The sequence below is a fragment of the Rhagoletis zephyria genome, unplaced genomic scaffold, assembly GCF_001687245.7.
Source record: "Rhagoletis zephyria isolate East Lansing unplaced genomic scaffold, Rhagoletis_zephyria_1.1 Rzeph_scaffold_00265, whole genome shotgun sequence".
NCBI classification, from domain to species: Eukaryota; Metazoa; Arthropoda; class Insecta; order Diptera; family Tephritidae; genus Rhagoletis; species Rhagoletis zephyria.
The window spans coordinates 223,326-243,814 of NW_016157349.1; the positions used below are offsets into that span (position 1 = coordinate 223,326).

A 20,489-nucleotide genomic window follows, 5' to 3' on the forward strand; every position below is an offset into this window, starting at 1 on the left:
GGTTGGTCCAAAAAGTTCTGGCAACACTGCTTGCCACACATACCGCAACGCTCGTAGTTCCTGCTCCTTGTCATTTTTGTATATGTATCTATAAAGATGTGGTCGAAAAACAAAAAAAAAAACATCACACGATTCAAAACTATCTCACAGCACGCAATTGAATTTTTAACGAAAAATAGAAAATGCCGACATGAAAACGGTTAAAAGTTATTCATCATTTGACATTATAGTCAAAAGAGAGACATGCCAAAATCACTTCTACCTTATTTAATATGCCTTGGTTTTTATCATGGGTAAAACCCATGGTGAAATAAATATAAGGTGATGTCACTTACATAACCTCACTTTTTCTGCATGCCAATTGCGGCCATGCATTTTGAGGTAGTAGAAAAAGGGGAAAATATTAGGATTATTTTTACTACTTTTTGGGTACAATTTCCAATACATACAAACATCAGTGGACCCCACACCGGTTAAATGAAGCTTGCATCAAGAAAATATTTTTTTTTTTTAACCAGTGTAATTGCAGATTCATTTTTTCGCTCAAAAGAAATTATTATTACTTAATTTTTATTTTTCGATCAAATATATTGATTTTAATAATTATTATTCAGTTATATTTTTCTACCTTAAAATTATTATTTGTAAAACATATGATGATGGTTAAAACTTAAAAAATAAGGACTATTTTCCGTCTTTCATTTATTCGTATTAAAACAAATTAAATTATACCGTTATCTTGATTTAACCCTAGAGTGCTCGCGCCATGAGTATTTCGCCGCCCGGGGAAAAACTGCATGCTATTTTTCAAACAACACATTTGTAAAGATCAAGCGTTGTTATATACAATAGTAAAATTTTAATAAATGTTGCTCTAACGCTTAGTTTATATTTCATTCTTGCTTAATAAAATAATTTTAAATTCACTAGACTATTAATTGCGACACAACAGCTTTTTAAATATGGGCGGCAAAATGCTCCCCACGCGATCACTCGCGCTTCACGGAAGGGCGCGAATACTCTAGGGTTAATTATTCTTAAATTCTACTAAAAATGACATATTAGCCCGTATGGATTTTTATTATTTTATTACTGTTAAGTTCTGAAGTACATGTAGAGGAAATTTTATTATAACTTTTATTTTCGTTAACAGTTTAAAATTACATTTCTGAATTCTATCAGTTATATTATAAAATAATTATGCGTTTAAATTGTTACACCAAAGTGCTTTATCGTAGCCATCCGAGGCACTGCTCCAATAATCAGTTGCATATATACAGTATATATTTTACCAAAAATTTACTTACAAAATCACAATTATTGGAAATTATTGCTTAAATGTTCCAATGAATTTGAAACGAAAAGTCAAAGCAAAAGCGAAACAAAGAAACAGTTACTACGTTTATACGTAAGCTATTTGCAAAAAAAAATGATTTGCAAATACCTAACTCACTGTGTATTCGACGGTGAAAAATTCTTTTTTAATATTGCCTGATAATAAAAAGGTAATAATATGACCATCGAAAATGAAAATAAAATTAGAAATGGCAACGTTTTGATTTTTAAAAGGCAAAAGATGACCATCGAAAAAGAAAATAAACCTAAGAACGGCGGCGTCTTGCGTTTATTTGCAAATAGTACCACTAATCAATACTTATTTGCGTGATTTAGTTATTTGCAAATAAAAAATTAACTCAGCGTTTATACCGCAAAGTTTACCATTTTCCAAATTGTTATTTGCAAATAATACGTGCGAATAAACGTAGTAAGTGATACCTACGCATACTTTTTCACAAAATTGTCTGCTCCATTTTTTGTTCCATTTTGCCCAGAAATGAAATTGGAATGAATAGAGTAGGCATGACTGTAACGCTGGTATGCCGGAGTTGCCAAAATTACAACAACCACCCCCTAAGTGACAACACATTATTATTTCACCATGGGTAAAACCGCTCGCTCAATTCGTCGGCCATCATTTATTTCTTAAACGTTTGTCTACTTTATAAAATTGAAATTTTGAGAGCAACTCAAATGCCAAATAAAAGTAAATCAAAAAACAAATAGATGAAAACATTCAAATTTTCTTTTATTTGAGATTGAAAGTGAGAATGTATTTTTGAGATTGAAAATTTGAAAACATTTTTGTTATGTTGAGTAAACTTCAAAGATGTTCAGGTTGACTCTCAGCGGTTTTACCTTAAAATTTTTGTATCATGCTGTATACTGTGGTTTATTTCACTATGGATACAAGTACCTTTTTTTCGATACCTGATTGGATCGCAGTAAAAAGTATCGAGTACAAAAATACTTGGTAAATTGGGAAAAGTATCGAGTATGTACTTAGATTTACTCGTATCGATTCATCCCTAGAAATAAGTAGACGACGAAAATCGTCGGAAACTATCCTGTGCTACCAAGTTTTTCCGTTTTAATATAGTATTCAGGTCGAAAAATTAAGCCTTGTCATGCAATTTTCGATGCGACTGACTCTCAGAAAGGACTTGCTCTCGACACGATACTCGCATTGAGACTGATTATTTTTCACTGAAATTAAAACCAATGGATGTGTTTTTATAACCAAAAAGCTTGGATTTTCTGATTGTACAACAGTTTCAAACAATGGATTTGATAGATAAAAATAAATATACAGATGCGATCAACTAACTAGGAACGAAATTCAAAATTATATTGTTTGCAAATTATGTTTATTTATTTTTAATAATTTTCATACTCACAAAACTGTGGGCCAAATATAGTAAAACTGCATTTTTAGTTTTTCTCTCTGACGTCAGGATTTTTTAAAAGGACTTTGTAGTTTCAAAGATATGATTAATTCCAAAAAATATTAAAAAAATTCATTCCAATGTAGAAAAACATTATGGGCACCAAATGAAAGAGAAAATTCTGTAGAATTAAAAAAAATAAAATTTTTTGGTTCACAAGGACGTATAGGTATTAAAAATGTCCTTTTAATTAGTTTTATTTTTTAAGCGAATAAAGTTGGAAGGATGAAATTCGAGGATGTGCTCGAGGTCATATTAGTCCTTAATATATAATTTTTTCGAAAATAATTGTAAAATTTCAAGGATTTTCAATGAGAAAATGTGACCAAAAAATTTAATCGGCCTAATTCTACAGAATTTTATCTTTAATTCATAGTCATACTGTTTTCCTACATTGCACTTAGTTTTTTAAATAATTTTTTGATTCTATTTTTCAAATTTCAAAGTCCTTAAAAAAGCCTGGTGTCAGAGAGAAAAACTAAAAACGGAGTTTTACTATATTTGGCACATGGTTTTGCGAATATATAAAATTTTGTGTGTGTAAAATTTACTGTCGCACGGTGTAACAGAAACCACAGTTATATAAGTTTCAAAGCTTGCACAAATTGTAAAAATTAGTGAAGTGTTCTGATAGGACGTTTTCGCACTGGCTGCCGAGATAGCTCGATCTTCCACTCAGGTGTCGATACGTATGTATCAGCAATGTTGCGAGTATTCGCATTCGCATTCGTTATACGAATTATTCGCATCATTTTACACATTCGCATTCGACATTCGCATTCGCATCAAATGATACGAATGTTTCGCGAATGCGAATGTGTACATGGGCAGATAGTCCACTCTAATATTATTGAAATGGCTCTAAGGGCGCGATCACACAGAAAGTCGAGCGACGGCGAGCGAAGCACGGCGAAGCACGGCGGAGCAAAGCGAAGCTGCTGGTGTTCACACTGAACGAAGCGAAGCGGAGCTTTTCTCATGGACTTGGCTGCAAACGTACCACAAAACTTACCATCAATGAAAAGCGGCAAAAATATTTTCTCAATTTTATTCAAAAGATTAGTTGTAAAATTCGTTTTTATTTGAATACTAGCCGACCCGGCGAACTTCGTCCCGCCCATTCTTTGATTTTTAATTTAATCTTTTTGGTCCAACATTTTCTCCAACAGTCCACGATTTCCATTGACAAATTCATCGGTTAAGATTATGGTTTGGTGGTCGTTTGCCGCCTTAAATAAACTAACGAAAGTGTTATGTCCATGAAGAAGGTCCCCGGCGGCAACAATGATCCGGATCTATAGTGAATTTGCCCTAGAACCTTTATCTTATAGTAGGTGGCAATTTCAAAATGGATGCGTATCCTTGTTCAACAGAAATACAATATACATACATAGACTGAGATGAAATACCTCAAAAGCCAGTTTCATGAAAGCAATTTAAGTGAAAAATTTTTTTTTGCTGTCAGGTTCTGTATTAAATTCAATTAAAAAAATAAATCTTTATTAAATTGCTTTTATTAAACTGGCTTTTGAGGTATTTCGACAGGTAATTGGTTTGGGATTTACCACTGCACAAATCAACCCGATGTTTCAAAAATAACGATGCATCATTTGCATCCCTAAATATACGAGAGTTCGATATACGTAATGGTGCAACAGGTCGATTTAGTCTGACATTCACGGCACCTTTTCTCACTTGTCGATTTTTAGTAATAACTCAAGCTCAGCATCACCTCACATCTCTTTTTTGCAATTGGACTTGCTTTACAGTTTTCAATACGTGTTTTGAATATCGTGAAATCGGATCATAAAAAAAAGATTTTTAGTAATAACTCAACTCCAGCGCCAACTGGCGGGTTAAATTGTGAAACTAAACTATCCAGAGACTCACTCAAACACACACACACAACTTTTTTGAAATCCCTCCAGCTATTTAGGATTTCACTCACAAACGTACCTACAGAAGAATTATATACACATTCAAAGAGCCTACTTTTCTCCATGAGTATGGGATTGATTTCATATATCTCCATACGAAGTTCCAGTACTGTACCATGAACACTTCCAGAGATATGGTATGAAATCCGGCTTGTATGGTAGGTGCCACGCCCTCTTTTCCAATAGCTCCATATTTTCTCAATGACTATGCGGTTAATTTCATACATATATCTCCACACCAAGTTCCAGTACTCTGCCAAGAACAATTCTAGAGATATGCAATAAGAAAAATTCGACTTGTATGGGAGGTACCACGCTGGTATAAAGTTCCAGTACTCTACCATAAACACTTCCAGAGATACTTATTATGAAAAATTCGGTTTATATGGGAGGTGCCACGCTCCCTTTTCAAATAGTCCGAATTTTTCCTCATGAGTATGCGATTGATTTCATATATCTCCGCACCCAGTTCCAGTGCTGTACCATGAACACTTCCAGAGAAATGCAGTATGAATAATTCGTATTGTATGGGAGGGCCCACGCGCTTTTACAACACTCAAATTTTTCTCAACAGTGTGCGATTGATTTCATATACAATGACCTCCATACCAAGTTCCAGTACTCTACCATGAAAATTTCCAGAGATATACAGTGTGAGGTGCCACGCCCCTTTTCCAATAGCTCCAATTCCTCCATGAATATATGATTGATTTCATAACTTTTACCATGAACGCTTCCATTACTTACTTTAGTTAGGATNAAGGCAATTCATGAGGGGTCTCGACATACGAAAACCACACTCTATAAGTCAGTCATCATGCCCGTGCTGGTACGTGGCGCAGAAGCATGGACAATGACAACATCCGATGAGGCGGCTCTGGGAGTATTCGAGAGAAAGATTTTGCGGAAGATTTACGGGCCTTTACGTGTTGGCGACGGCGAGTACCGGAGACGATGGAACCATGGGCGGTATGAGCTTTACAACATGAAGAGTGAACCCCGTCCATTTTGGTATGGAACGCCCCATATACGGTTTATGGAGAATTTTATTTGCTTTGATTTCCCGTATCCCGTATCACGATATTCAATTGGTTCGTACATCTTCGTGATTAAGTGAAACCACTAGTTTTTAAGCTGGATAACGGTAAATTGCAAATATCTCGAAAAGTTATCCATAGAAAAAAAAGTTATCTCGATGTTCGGTATCACCGAGCAATTCTACATAGGAATTGGATGGTGGCATCTATAGAACATTTTTGCTGTAAACCAGTGTAATTTATAAACTTTTTAAGTAATAAAAACGATGACTTAAGTTGATTATCCCTGAACAGGTAATCTTCGTCGATTCGACGAACACTGTTGCTCTTTTTTCCATTTTTCTCGCCATTGGACTGAAGGGCGAATTGCAAAATATCTATACATAGTATAAAGGAATGTCGAGATTCTTTGTACGCGGTAATCTCTAAAACTACTGAACGAATTTTGACGAGATTTTCTCTAATATACTCTGTATCGACGGGAGAGGGATCTTTCTTTGCTTAGAATTTTAATAGGGTAGGTAGGGTCTAAAAAACTATAAGATCCGCACCGTTCATTGGATTACAAAAGATGAGGTGTCAAATGAAAGGGATTGGCCTATACACTGAACCAAAAATCCATTTCTGGATCAAAGAAAAACTTTCCTTACTTTAAGGTCGAAAATTATTCCGAATGAGTAAAAAATTCTCCCGAATGCGTAATTTTTCTTTGGAATGTATAAAAACGTACACGAAAATATGGAACCGTGGATATAATCTATCATTTTGAAGAAATGTTGGACATGAAAAGAGGATAAAACTGCTTTAGTGCTGTTTCGTTCCCATTTTTCTTCATTTTGATTGCTGGTTTTCTTCAATTAAGATAAGTTTTTTTTTGGGTGTAGAAAAGCACCAATACTTTTTTTAATAGGGTAGCCACCTGTTAATAAGATTAATATATTCAATCATAAAAAGCGTAGGCATTAGTTCTGTACCGTCACTGTCAAACGAAAAGACTTAGCCTCGACATGTGCAATAATGTATTATTTTTCTGAGTAGGGTTGCCACTTATTAAAAAGTTAAAAGATTTTCGCCGTTCGTTGGATTACAAAATGAGATACCAAATGAACGTCCATGGCCTTCGCATGTACAAAAACTTTATTATTTTTTAAGTAGGGTTGCCACCTATTTAAACTTACTATCTTCTATACATAGTATAAAGGAAAGTTGAGATATTTGACCACGTTACTGAACGGATTTAGAGATTTAGATTTTTTTAAGTATAATCTATATCGATAGGAATATTATCTTTGGTACTTTGAGTTCCTATAGGGTTTCCACCTGTCTAAAAAATTATAAGACCCGCGCTGTTCGTTGGATTACCAGAAATGAGGTTTCAAATAAAAGGGCTCGGCTCTTAGATGTTCAATAATGTATTACTTTTTGAGCAGGGTTGCCACCTATTTAAAAATTACTGTTTCATTTGAACATGGTATGAATACAAAAAGTGAGATGTTAAGTGAAAGCGCTTGGCCTCCAGATGTTCAATACTCTATTATTTTTTGAGTAGGGTGGCCACCTTTCTAAAAATACTAAGATTTTCAAAGTTCATTGTACTAAAAAATGAGGTACCAAGTGAAAGAGCATGATCCCCGGATAAGCTTTTATATTTTTAATGGGGCTGCCTATTTAAAAATTAATACCTAACATATGTACATATAAAACGTGAAGGCGCTCTTTCTTCAAAATAGTTTTTTTTTTAATATTTTTATTGGGCTTTGTACCACGGTTGTTTATTAGGAAAAATTGAAAAAGCAACAAAGTCTAAGGGGTAGAAGTTATAGCACTATTTCGGAAATCACCACATCTCCTCATCAGACTTCTTTTTTCTAGACTTCAGCACGTGGCACAAAGCTCAATAAAAATATTAAAAATAAAATGTTAACAAGCCACAATAACATTGACAAATAAATAGTTTTTTTTTGTTAGGTGCTGTATTCAAAAAGCGTAAGGAGCTAATACTTTTTTGTTTGCATATGTGAACATGTATGTACATTAGGGGGGTCCTTAAATGTATTAAGTACATTATTACATCAGATTTCCTAAACGTCAACCCCCACATCGATGCTAATATAGTCAAAGATATCACACAAAAATTTTGGTCCCGATCGGAGACGGTTTAGGCGTGTCGCACAGGGGTCAAAGTTCAGATTCCTTTACGGAGACTCAAAAAATTAAAATTAATATTTTTTTTCATCTAATACCCCAAATCGATACTACTAACGTCGAAGATGTCACATATAAATTTTGGTCCTGATTTGAGTAGGGTAAGTCGTATCGCACAGGGGTCAAAATTCAGATTCCTCTATGGAGACTCAAAAAATTTAATATTTTTGTATCTAATACCCAAAATCGATACTACTAACGTCGAAGATGTCACATATAAATTTTGGTCCTGATTTGAGTAGGGTAAGTCGTATCGCACAGGGGTCAAAATTCAGATTCCTCTATGGAGACTCAAAAAATTTAATATTTTTGTATCTAATACCCAAAATCGATACTACTAACGCCGAAGATATCACATATAAATTTTGGTCCCGATTGGAGTCGGGTAAGGCGTGTCGCACAGGGGTCCAAGTTCTGATTTCTGTACGGATGCTCAAAAAATTTAAAATTAAAAAAAGAAAATTAATTATATATATTATAGAGGGTAATTTTTGTACGACGAGAGAGGACTTTACTTCTCGACAACTTAATAATTTACTTTTATTTTTTATAATTAAGTTCTATATAAAACTGACAAAAACCGCTTAGCTTCCCATTTAACAGACAATTTGTTACACGGTAATATTTACTACACTTGTATCAATTCAGTGGTCCCGAAATTTAACTAAACACTGCTTTACATAATATTGTATTTTTTTTTGTTTTATTTTTATTCCATTTTAAATTTTTGAGTATCCATAGAAGAATCTAAACTTTGACCCCTGTGCGACACGCCTTAACCGACTCCAATCGGGACCAAAATTTATACATGATATCTGCGCCTACAGCAGTATCGATTATGGGTATTAGATGAAAAAAAATTAATTTAAATTTTTTGAGTCTCCATAGGGGAATCTGAACTTTGACCCCTGTGCAACACGCCTTAACCGACTCCAATCAGTACCAAAATTTATACGTGATATCTGCGCCTACAGAAGTACCGATTTTGGGTATTAGATGAAACAAAAAATTTATTTAAATTTTTTCAGTCTTCATAGAGGAATCTGAACTTTGACCCCTGTGCGACACGCCGTAACCGTCTCCAATCGGGACTAAAATTTATATGTGATATCTTTGACCGTTGTATTAGCGACTGAGGGGGTGAGACTTAAAATTTCATTTAAAGGGCCACCCTAATGTACATAGGCTACATTTGTTGGGATTTCCGTGAGAGACAGAATTTATAAATCAGCTGTGCCTACTTTGATGTTTTATTTCATTAGCTTCACGTACATATGTACAAGTACTTTAGTATCTACATATGTATGCATGTACATTAGACTGCATCACTCGCCATACAAAAAAGAAATCGGTACTATTTTTCCATTGGAATTATAAAATCTATTATATCTTAAGACATCCACCAAAATATTTCGGAAAAATATTAAGATTTACGTGAGCTGGACCGATTTGAAAATACCTCCAAAAATGGAGTTTTTTTATGATTAAAAATAGTTTCTTAAAGATTTTTTTTTTTAAAATCCCCTCAAATGACAAAACGGTTTAAGCTTAAAATATTTGCATAAAAATATTAAAAAAAAAATAAAAATTGAACGGAATCGTAATGATGAGATTTTTGATGCTGTTTTTTAACTTTTTTCAAAGATTGGTATAGGAAAAACATGAATAACTGAACCTAAACTCTTCCGATTTAGACTTAAGAGGTGTCATTGGAAAGGTATTTTCTCACCCTTTCTATAAACTCATTCAAAGGATGGAAGAGAAAGGTAGGATGAACGAACGTCATTCAAAGTTGAATTAAGTTGTGTTGGTATTCGAAAAAAACAGAAATAAAAACAGTGTGAAAATACCTTTCTGGGATCATAAGCCTACATCAGAACATTTTTGGCCCAGTTATTCAAGTTTTTCGTAAACCAATCTTTGAAAAGAGTAAAAAAACGGCATCAAAAATCTCTTTCTTATGATTCCGTTGAAAAGATTTTTAAATATTTTTATGCAGATTTTTTAAGCTTAATCTAATTTGTCATCTGAGTTGACTTTTTTCAAAAAGTTCTTTAAGAAACTATTTTTATTTATAAAAAACTTCATTTTTGGAGGTATTTTCAAATCGGCCCAACTCGCTTAAATCTTAACATTTTTCCGAAATATTTTGGTGGACGTCTTAAAATATAATAGATTTTATAATCCGGGCGGAAAAACCGCAATTTTTTTTGGTGATACATACATACAGTCAAAAATATTTAAAATACAAAATTCAAATAAAATACGCTTAGTTCGATGTTTTTGTTTAGTTTCTTCGCGTATGTCTTTCCTCTTCTCTCCCTCGCTAATTTGAATATATGTATGTACATCTATAGTTGAATAAACGGTGAACACACCAAAACTGCGACACTTTGGGAAGCTTATAACTTACCCAAAACGAATTCAATATTTTGAAATTCAAATGCCATAAGCTGACCATGACGTTAGTTGGACGTAGAAGAAATTTCATTTGAATTTGATTCCTAGTTGAGTTAAAAATGGCAACCGAGTTAGAAACGAGACAAACCATTTTGCACGAGTTTATAAATGATCCGGCCTTAAGTACACGTAAAATTGCTAAAAAATTAAAGATTGCACTATTCGACAGTTTGCAGGATTTTAATCGGTACAAATAAGGCCTGGCAGTTACGAGAAAATCAGGGAGCGGGGGTTAGCATGGTCAAAGTGATAAAAAAAGTGCTCGGAAGTCCTCAGTGCGTTTTCGCGAGATCCGAAGATTTTGTCGCGTTATGTTGCAAAATCCGTACGGAGATCGCAGTTTTTCGTACAAAAGGTAAAGCGGAAAGCTTCATTGAGATGTTCTACAGCTCAAATACCGCCAGACCGAGGCGCAAAGTAGAATGTTACAGCGAAATCCCGCATTCGGAAGATGTATGAATTCTAAATTAAAAAATACAACTGAATTGTTATGGACTACGAAACCTACTGCTATAAAAATTCAAAATATATTGCATGTCAAGATTTTTATACTGGCGCAAGTCGTCAAGATGCCCCTGAAAGTTTTAAGCTGAAAACGAAGTCCAAATTTCCAAAAAACCACATGGTTTGGAAAGCTATTTGTTCCTGTGGCCGTAAGAGCAGCCCTTTTTCCCATCCGGGACAATGAATGATCAAGTTTATCGGGATGAGTGTCTCAAAAGGCGTCTTCTGTCATTTATCAAGAGATAAGGAGTAGGCCACTGTTCTAGGCGGACATGGCAACCTGCCACTATGCCAAGGACACATTGCCGTGGTATAATGCAAATAACATCAATTTTGTACCTCACGACTGCAATCCACCCAATAGCCCAGAGCCACGTCCTATTGGGGAATATTGGTCAATTGTCAAAGGAATCTTCAAGAAAACAGGTGAAACTGTGAAAAATATTGAAGAGTGTAAAACAAAGTAGTTGTGCGCATCGCGTAAAGTCGATGATGCAGTCGTGCAGAACATGATGGCGCGTGTGCTATGAAAATACCGATCACTTGCATATGGAGCAAATAATAACTAATATTTTAACATTTTAATAACATCTAGACTCCCAAGTTATATAATACAAAAAAAAAAATAATTTCAAAGTCTTCTAGTTTGTTTCTGGTGGTAATTTCTAAGTGTCGCTGTTTTGGTGTGTTCACCCTTGCGCATCGCGTGTAATAATACATGGGCCGAAAATTTAGATTTCTAGTTGGGTTTTGTTACTGATAAAAACATGAAAACTATTGATGAAAAAGGTACTGACACTGAATGAAATTAAAAATTAAACTTACGTCAATCGACAACTTTCCAGTTTTTTATGTAATGAGTCTATGGTTTTATGTAGTTTATGGACTTAAATGTAATATTTTTTTTTTATTTTGTTATTACTTTATATGAACTTACGCACATAAATGAAATATGCACTTTTGAAAAAATACATGCACATTTTTGTTTGAACGATGTAATATCAAAATCTTTTTTTCAAATAAGAAATAGTGACTATTCTATTAATGAAAACATTAAAACGTTCTAAAATAAGCTTCCCTCCCATTGAGCGGACACCTCTCTTGGGCGGACAAAAAATGACTGACGGTGAGTGTCCGCCCAAGGGAGGTTTCACTGTATATCTATATAGTTCATGATTCGATGATCGGATCTAAACCAAATTAGTATGGGACCACCTCTGAGACACTTCCTTTCCGTTGCAAAAAGAATTATCGAAATCGGTTGACGTCGTCCAAAGTTATGCGGTAACATACATAAATAAAAAAACAATAAAAAATATTCCGACGAACTGATATCCTCCTCATTTTTTGGAAGCCGGTTAAAAAGCGGAATCCTCCTCACACATATGCCAATAATAGTAGTGCTGTGATTCCATATGGAATACTAATCTCTTTCGATGTAATGTGTTTAACCTATGGTCTTATTTCCACCTCTGAGATCTCTGCCAAGCGCGCGTAATATTCTTCTATGATCCTGCAACTTCAGCATTGGTCCGGTGTACCAATTAAGCCAATAAAAAACCTTATACGGAAACTCAAGAGCACAGATGAGCGTTTTCAATTATAGGAAGGCCAAGAATCCTCGCTGCCCTGATCTCATGAATATCGTTCAAATGAAGCCATTGATATACCTATCGTGTTCCTTATTGGACAGATGTGGTCGAATCTTTCCTTGTCAATTCGCCACTTTTACAATTCGTCTTAATATTTATGAATTGGTTTCTTTGAGTCTTACTGCTGTAATAACGGTCGCCTCGAGCAACTTCGTCAATCGGAGGTAGAAGCAAGATCACGCTTACACAGTGTTACGGTCTTTATATGCATACTCAAACGCAGCCTTGATTTAGCCATCTGAAGCGTACTGATAACTCCTCCTGAAACGTACTGATAACCTCCTCCTTTTTCGGAAGTCGGTTAAAAAGGTTGTTTTGCGCATGATTGTTCTTTTTTCCAGTGAAATTTCGAACGAAATATTATCTGCTCAAGAACAACCTCTCCCTTTTAACATTTCCGACCAACTGAACGCTGACAATGCAAAAGTGAATAACAAAACAGTTAATCCACGCATGCAAGTCGGCACCAGCGTTCGGACGTCAAACATGGGGTATTTGACCGATTTAGGCGGCCAAAATTATTTGTATAAAAATTTTAACTCAAAGGGTTTCGAAACGACTTGATACGATATTTAAAACTGTAAATGTTTAAAATCAAGTAAATAGAGGGGGAGGATGTCCAAGTATTCCACCTAAACAACGAAAATAAAGTTGCTTAAAGTTTGACATCGAGGTCCGATTGTAGAAACATTGATACCTACGTGTTCGTTTTGGTGAAGAGAAGGGATCTACCTAGATTATAACATAGAAAGGGTTACCACCTGCTAAAAAATTAAATGCAATTAAGTTAAATGAATTACTATAATATGGGTATTAATCGAGATGGTTTTGAAAAGGCTTTATTTCCGAACAACAATCTCAACTTTAATTCAAGGGAATTAGGTTACGGAAATATGTATAACAATATGGGTGTCAGGCTAAAAAGTTTAATAATGTTTTTGTTTTGAAGCTATTTTTAGCAGGGCTGTCACCTGTTTAAAAATTAAATTCAATGTATATATTAGGTTAAATTTATTATAACAATATGGATATCACCAAAAATGGCTTTGATACGGCTTAATCTCCAACTACATTTAGTAGGCTTTGTTTAAAAACAAATCTAAATAACATATGATTGGAAAAACCACTATATGGACCAGTTATTGAGCTTTATTGAAATAATTTGCACCTTATCTAACTCGCAGAAATTTCATACACTCATCGAACTAACTATAGTATATAATAACAAGTAATTTTTAGCAAAAAAAAAACCGACTTCAACTCCCATATAAAAAAATATATATATATATATCTCATGGTCCACTGATCGGATCTCAACCAGATTAGTATGGGACCACCTCTGAGACACTACCTTTCCGATGCAAAATTATCGAAATCGGTTGACGTGGTCCAAAGTTATGCGGTAACATACATTAAAAAAAAAAAAATATATATTCTGACGAACTGATAACCTCCTCCTTTTTTGGAAGTCGGTTAATAATAATAATAGATTGGCGCTTACACATATGTTAGTGTTTGGCCGAGCTTCTCCTCCAATGATGTTGTCACACAAAGCGGAGGGGCCTACAGTTTTACGCCGACTCCGAACGGCGATGGTATTTTTATGAGAAGCTGTTTTTCATGGCAGAAATACACTCGGAGGTAAGGGTGGGTAACTCAGCAAATTTATAGGAGTTGACTCAATGACTCCAACTCACTTTAAGGAGTCAGCTCATTCAACTAACTCATTTGACTCTTTGTATGTTACACTCATTCGTATCGTAGACTCGTTTTGAGGCATAGATGCGGTATAGCGGCCGTTGAGATAAAACAAAACTTTAAAGTGGGCGGGGTCAGCTCCTTTCTACTGATTTGAAAGGTGTAATTTTTTTTGTGTGCAAATTAATAGGGCGGTGCTAGGGGGAGGGTAAAGGTGGAATTTTCAATATTTTCAAAAGCTTATATTTCGAAACCTATTGTACCGAATTTCAAAATGTGGATATGGTTGGAAAGGCAATTGATTTGATATGCACATCTTTATATATCTTACATACATACATATTTCGAGAAAAACTAAAAAAAAAACGAAATTATAAGAATTTGTGAGATTTGACATAACACCCGCAATACAAAATACATGTGGTTGTTGTTGTTGTATTCTTGCCACCACCTTGTATAAATTCGCCTCGTGCAAAAACAAAATGCAAGACTTTGCCATGCTAAACACTGTGGCGAAGCGAGAGAGTTATATGGACAAATATGAGCCACTATGATTCAATTGATTCATGTGAGCCCTACGGCATCAACTGAGTTACTGAGTTACATTTTTTTTGGACAGGGAGTCTGAGTTACCGATTCTCTTATAGGAATCAACTCAATAACTCAACTCTGAGTTGAGTTACCCACCTCTACTCGGAGGTTTGCCATTGCCTGCCGAGGGACGATCGCTGTTAAGAAAAAACCTTTTTTCTATATTTTTTGCGATGTTGCTTTGACCAGGGTTTGAACCCAGGTGCTGCGGAGTGGAAGCGCGCACTGCTTACCACTACACCACAGCGGCCGACTATAGTATATAGTAGTTTGTTTTATTTGAAATGTCTTTTATATTAAATTTTTTAGTCCATCTTTTGTGCCTTCTTAGTATTAATAATTATAAATAATTTCGAATACGTACAAATATCTCCAGATACCCTTAAAATTGAAAACATTATCTGAATACAAAATTCCATCAAAATCGTTAAGAGTCGTGTCCTAGAAAACTTTGGATATATATACATACATATTTACAAGACTTGTTTAAAGTAATGCGATATATACGTACATATACATATGTAGTTTGACAAAAAAGTCTTACGATTTTACTGCCTTAAAAACTTATTTGCAAATTTTTACCAGAACTTACCCTTAAGTAGAGAACTTTTTTCTAAATGTACTGACAACTATTTTCTCCTAGCAACTTTCCAAATTTTTATATTGAACCCCTCCCCCCTTAACGTTGTTGGGCGTCTTGACTTTCCTATCACCCCCCTTTACTCATTGAATACTTTTACAGAACACCCTGTACATGTAAAGAAAACTGATACAATCCTGCAGCAGTATTTTCGGTTTATTTTTCAGTAGTAGTAAGTATTTCCAATGGTCACTGCACAGCATACGCACACTTTCAGCAGTTTTTATACCCGAGCGCACTTGTACACAAGGGTATTATAACTTTGTTCGCATAACGGTTGTTTGTAACAGCCAAAAAGAATCGAGATAGATATAGACAAATGTATACATAAATTTTTAGAATGAAAAGAGAAATCGATTAAGCCATGTCTGTCCGTCCGTCCGTCTGTCTGTCCGTGTACACGATAACTAGAGAAAAAATGAGATATGTCCACGAAATTTGGTAAGTAAGTTTTGAAAAGGGGCGACATCGGACAATAACTACGCCCACCTCCCATATAACGGTATTTTCGAAATATGCAAAAACTGCGATAGTTCTGTAAATACTGGATTCAAATTTTTGAAAGTTGGTACGCGAAGTAGAATTTTGGCATAAAATAACACAGTTATAAAATTTTTTGAAAATGGGCATGGCACCGCCCACTTAAGATGAAATGCTGTATCTCTGTAATACCTTCACTAATCCCCACCAAACTCGGTACGAACATTACTTAGAGCCTCCCTAATAAACCCTTTGAAAATTTTTGAAATCAGACAGAACCACGCCCACCTCCCATATAACGGTAATTTACCGAAATACGTAAGTTAATTTACACAAAATCGATATATACAATGACCTCTCAGCACAAAATGCTACTTAGGGAAATTTTTGTGAAAACGGGCGTGGCACCGCCCACTTATGCCTACATATGTGTATCTCGGTAACTGGTTTATCAATTTCTACTACACTCGGTACATTTATCAACCTAGGCTCAAAAAAGCGATATGTTGAAAATTTTTGAAATCGGACCGCCACCCACCATATAACGGTAAATTTCAGAAATACGAAAATTCACCTTGAGCAAAGCATTGCTACGTTCATTTCTAACGTATGCGGAATGAAATGCGGACAATTTCTAAGCAGATTTTAAAAAATTTTGGTAAACACAGGAGCCAAACTAAGTATACCAAAATCTACTGCGCAATCTTAACAATCATTCCACTAAAAATTACCTCATTGTATAGTATAATGCTGAAATAATTTCCTTGAAAACGAACGAACTCTAAAAATTTGCTTGTAAATTTTGTATACCGAAATTACAATGTCACGAAAAGTAACGTGCTTTTTAATATTTTTGTCGATGGGACTTAAAAAAAAACTTTATTTACAAAGGAAATGTCGGCTTTAAAGAATAGGAAAACACTAGAAGGAAAACCCACGAGTGCGAAAAAACATGTTTCACATAGCAGCGCAATGAGACCGTAACAAGAATCATAAATTGCTTGATCTCTCTGCAAAATCACAGCGTATAATTACGGTGACCATCCGTCCTTTATTTTAAAGGAGAGTCCTTTATTTTAACCCCCTTCCTTTATAATTTTTTCAAAATAAACGACGCCTTTTGTCCTTTATTTCTTAAACTGTCCTTTATATCGGCTCTGTATTTTTCAGAGGTAAATTTTTAAACGCAGAATATGAAAAAAAACGTACCTTATAAAATATAATGAAAACTTTCGCCAGTTTGTGTCGCACCCAACTTAAGGGTTTCTATTTAATCGGTAATCTTTGTACAATCTATAAAGCACAGGGAAAGTTGTGCCCAGGATCGTTTTGCACGCTGAGTTTCCAGTTCCACTGAAAGGGAACAATAAACCCCCTGCTGCATAGTGGTTCAAAACTGGCATTCATTCACTTCATTTTTACTTAATTTGATTATTTTTTTATTTATTTTTATTTTGTTTATGAAAACTTACATATAATTGAGGCTGATTTCTGAATTTTAATTTGATTATGTTAAATGTTTTAGTGCAAAATGCAGAGAAAGTAGCAATTTTGAAGAAAATGTATTCTCCTGCTCCAGTTAATAAATGTTACATAACAAAACCTAGTTATAAATAATTGTATGGTTCTCCCAAAACAAAAAAAATATTTTGAAATATTATTAAAAAAAAATTCACCAAAATAAATATTGAGGTTGTTCACGCTTGCCTAGTTATAAGCTTATGTGGTTATGTGGTTATATTTTTCATTCAGTTTACAAAAATAAAATACACTACACAATAATAATTTTTAACCAGCGGCTATGAGCGCTTTCCCAAAATTTGCTGCCACCACATTCATTTCAGTTTTGTACAACGGGTTAGGGAAATATTTTTCATTGGGGACCAGGGTAGCCAACTCATATTTTAGAATTCCCCGATTTCGACTATGAAATTCCCCGATTTCACCCGAGATTTCGTAAAATTCCCCACCCATAGATATCTCCTTATTAAAAAAAAAATTTGTATTTTGATATATTGCTGGTCTTTCTGTTTATTTTATTTCTATATATAATTTATCTATGTCCTCATAAACCAAGCCAAAGTTTTGTAAAGTTAGTTAACAAATAAAGAATAAAAATGTAATTATAATACTTACATACATACAGTAGTCGAACAAATTTTAGTCGCACCAAATTTTTACAAGTTTTCACAATTATAATTTTTTTTTGTTATTCCATTTGAGTTATTTTTTTATAAAAATGTAGTTAATTCTCCAATAAAAATCGTATAAATCCAAGTTTCAAACTTTCTGCAATATTAAAAAAAAATCAGCAAACTTTCGTAAAAATTTCGAGCTTTTTTAATTCGATTCCCTAGAAAGATTTTGGGTATGCAGTATTGTAGCATTCTCAGTTCTAGTATAATAAAGTGCAAGTTTCATGTAGCTAAAAATTTTCCTTTTAGAATTTTGTTTGGTGTTGGTTGCAGTTTTCTTCCATATAGAAATAAACTGTTTTGTTCACTATAGAAAAACAAATGCGACAAAGAAAATTCTAAAAAATCAAACCGTTATTTGCGTAATTGGCAGAGTTGCAAAATCAGCACTTTTAGTTGCAGTTGTATTTCATATGCAAGTCTTTTAACTTATTATGAAATTAATGAAGCAGAAAAGAAAAAAAAAAATAAGTCACACCTAATTCCTCACAATAAAATCGATTCATCCATCGATTCCCCACGTAAACTGAAATTCCCCACAAAAAACGGTCCATTCTCCGATTCCCCACACAAACTGAAATTCCCCGCAAATCGGGGAATTCCGCACGAATTGGCTTCCCTGTTGGGGACCCATAAAAGGACACCTAAATATAACTCTGAACTAATTACCATCTAAATGGCTAAAAAAATAATAACTCAAATTGGCACAATAAAGTCCCAAAATAATATTTTTGGAAAAGCCCTCCGCACTATGCTTGAAAACTTAAATAGGCCAATCGTTAAGGACATGAGTCTTATCTATAAAAATGTTTCTTGGAAATTTCGACAATATCTATGTAAGTGGGAAAACAATATTTGTTTCATCCGAAAGTATAGCTGTTTCTTTTTTACTGCATCAGTTCGTATTTCATTCCGCATACGTTATAGGCAACGTCTCGCGGGACATAAGAGAATGAAAAATTTTTCCATTTATTCGCTTTCGTCTCCGTTTTTATTTCATATCGATCAAGGCATTGCTACGTTCGTGTGCATGTAGGCAGCGATACAGCGGAAGATCTGCAAAGAAAATGTTCCCTTTGTTTCTGTACATATATATCAACAACATCGCTGCACCGCTATAGGCTGTCCCTGTTTTTGTTTCATATCGAGCAAAGCATTGCTACGTTCGTGCGAATGTGATACAGCCAAAGATCTGCAAAACAAAAATGTTGCTTTTTCCTCTGTACAAATACTACATATGTATATAAATCTTACATGGTAAATCTATATTTCTACATATCTACGATGGCTGAGTGGAAGATCAACCTATCTCAGCAGCCAGTTCAAAACCGCCCTATCTCAGAAAACTTTTCAAGAACGCCCTACTTCAGAATTTGATTGAAAAACGCCTTATTTCAGACTTTTATTGAAAAACACCCTATCTCAGAGTTTGGCTGAATAACGCCCTATCTCAGAATTCGGTTCAAAAACGCGCTATCTCAAACGAAAATACATTGAAAATAAGCTGAGATAGGGCGTTTTTGAATGGGCAGCTGAGATAGGGCGTTCTTCAATCAAATTCTTAGATAGGGCGTTCTTGAAAAGTTTTCTGAGATAGAGCGTTGGTAAACAATTTTCTGAGATAGGCCGTTTTCGAACTGGCTGTCGAGATATTATTATTATTATGAGCCTTGACCACTGCGACCTCTAGGGTGGTCTATTGTGCGTGGCCCTTTACCCTATATATGAAGGTTTTTAATATAAGCTAGCACTTCGGTGGGCTTTTTGTTCCATATTTCGAATGGATTAAGTGTTGTACCACCTAGGTGAGCGAGTCTGCGTCTAGCGAGAGCAACACATTCACAAAGGATGTGTTCTGGCGTTTCTTCGTCCATCTCACAGAAGCGACAGACGCTCGTGTCTGAAAGATACATTTTACTGAGGTGATAACGCAGGGAACAATGTCCCGTGTAGTACCCAGTGAGAGTTCGAAGGTCCTCCCTGCCTAGATTTATGAGCTTTTTTGAAGCTTCTTGTGATGGACAGATGAACCGCTTAGCTTGTCTTTGCCCCGGACTTTCATTCCAGTGCCTTTCGAATTTTTTGTCGACCCACTTGTTTATGACCTCCCTTATGTGGGCTTTGGTGAGCCCGCAGAAGGGTTCCGGGCCATGGAATAGTGAGGTAGCTCCGTGTTTTGCTAGGCGGTCCGCCTGTTCATTGCCCTCATGGCCCTCGTGCCCCGGCACCCTGTCCAGTAATACTGTGTTCTTGCTTCCAAGACCGTTTAGGGTGTTGAGGCAGTCGTACACTAGTTTGGATGTTATT

The 20,489-nt window shown here is 35.0% G+C and overlaps 1 protein-coding gene and 1 long non-coding RNA gene across 4 annotated transcripts in view; both read left to right on the plus strand.

Moving 5' to 3' along the window:
• The window catches only part of LOC108358514 (uncharacterized), a 20,262-nt gene extending 349 nt beyond the window's left edge, over positions 1 to 19,913 (plus strand). Inside the window, exons 2-3 of the long non-coding RNA XR_001846788.1 lie at positions 7,245 to 7,250; positions 19,832 to 19,913. This is a non-coding gene — a long non-coding RNA (uncharacterized LOC108358514). The remainder of the gene's footprint in view (positions 1 to 7,244; positions 7,251 to 19,831) is intronic.
• The window catches only part of LOC108358513 (uncharacterized), a 273,182-nt gene that overhangs the window by 203,595 nt on the left and 49,098 nt on the right, over positions 1 to 20,489 (plus strand). The window lies entirely within an intron of this gene.